We start from the raw sequence: 1613 nt of genomic DNA, 5'->3' as shown, positions 1-1613 counted from the left end.
CTACAGAAGATAGCTTCTACTTCTAAACAATACCGATGTGCCCTTTACCATCACATTCCCTCCCACTTTAGAGAAAGAAGAACCCTCTGAGTCCCACCGGAGAACACTGTCAACTGGTTAATTCTCTAGTATTATATGGTAAAGTAATTCTAACACACCCACATTACTGAAATTATGAATCCCTTCCAAGGAAGTTCTGGCAAATCCACCTCTTTTACCATGGGCTGTCATTTTTTCTAAATGCTAAGGAGCCATGGCAACAGAAATATAAAGAATTGTTTCTAGGGTCTCTGCCAAGACTTTAATCTTCAATCTCAAGAGATTCCCCGTATCAATACTCTGCCTTCACCTGTCTTATATTTCACTCCCCACCCTCCATCACAGTCTAGCACTTTTAACATTCATTTTCCAGCATGTTCCCCTAGTTCCTACTACACATATCACATCAATTCTATAACTTATTTGGTAAATAATCCCTTTCTTCCTAAAGTTTTTACCAGGAAATCCTCATCCCCAGCCTCGGTGTCCATTCCTTCTCCAACACGCCCCTGGCTTCAGGGTAGCAGCTTTGCCAGGTTGTAAATTCAGCTCATCTGTCAGCAGCTTGTCCTACTTTGCATCATACCAAGCTCTGAGTTGGTAGTTTGATGCCTCAGGCCTGTCACTTTTATCCTATAAGGCTTCTATTGCAGTTGTCATACACAAATTAATGCCATTATCATTATAGTTACTATTAACCCAATTTTTCCAAGAGCTAGAGGTATTGCCAGAATCAAGCCATCTCCTCCACCTGCAACCCATCCCAATTCACCACAGGTGAAAATATCAGTATAAGAGATATAACCACAGTTTAGCACCAGTAATAGGATCCTATTGCTGCCTGGCTGGTGACTAATGCAGTTCTAAAATCTTGTTTTGAGAGTCTGCTTCTATGACCATTTTAGGCACCATTGTCTGTCTGGATCCTCCCAGAAGCAGCCTCTGGGACAAAGATTCAAGTGTAGGTACTTTACTTGAGAGGTGATCCCGAGAAGCACCACGAGGGGAATGAGACAGTAGGACAGGAAGCGGAAGAAAGCCACTAAAAGGTGAGCTGCCGGGCTAGTTACCAATTTGGGCAAGAGGGCTCAATTCTATTAGGGCACGCAGGGGAGGTGATATTACCCAATTCAAGGGCCAAAAAGCTGAGGTATTCACCCACTGAGTCTCCCTGTGTCATTGGTTGGCACATTAACTCTTTGGTCTTTTAAGCTCACCTTGTGCATAGAGCAAGCCTGCCCACACAGCGATACTGAAGCCCTGAAACAGAGTGTCAGGGGTATCCAAGCAAGCAGTGTTCAGGTATAGATGTGTGTACGGCAGGGACATGGGAGGGGACGGGTTACATCTGCTCCAACGTGGAGCATCTTTCCTTGCTCATAGGCTGGGGAGGGTAGGATCAGGCCAGGTAGAGAGATCTGCCTCTGGTCACAAGCTTCGGCAATATGGGGAACTGTATATATACATTGTGATGAAAATGTCCAAGAACTACTTTCTCTAAATATAATGTATCAACTACCCTCTTGTTCTGATGTTGGAAAGACCCCCATTCAAAAAGAAAAAATAAAATGGAT

This window comes from Hipposideros armiger, unplaced genomic scaffold, assembly GCF_001890085.2.
Source record: "Hipposideros armiger isolate ML-2016 unplaced genomic scaffold, ASM189008v1 scaffold_1319, whole genome shotgun sequence".
In the NCBI taxonomy this organism is placed as follows: Eukaryota; Metazoa; Chordata; class Mammalia; order Chiroptera; family Hipposideridae; genus Hipposideros; species Hipposideros armiger.
The sequence above is the reverse complement of the archived record's forward strand: the minus strand, read 5'-3'. Positions refer to the sequence as shown.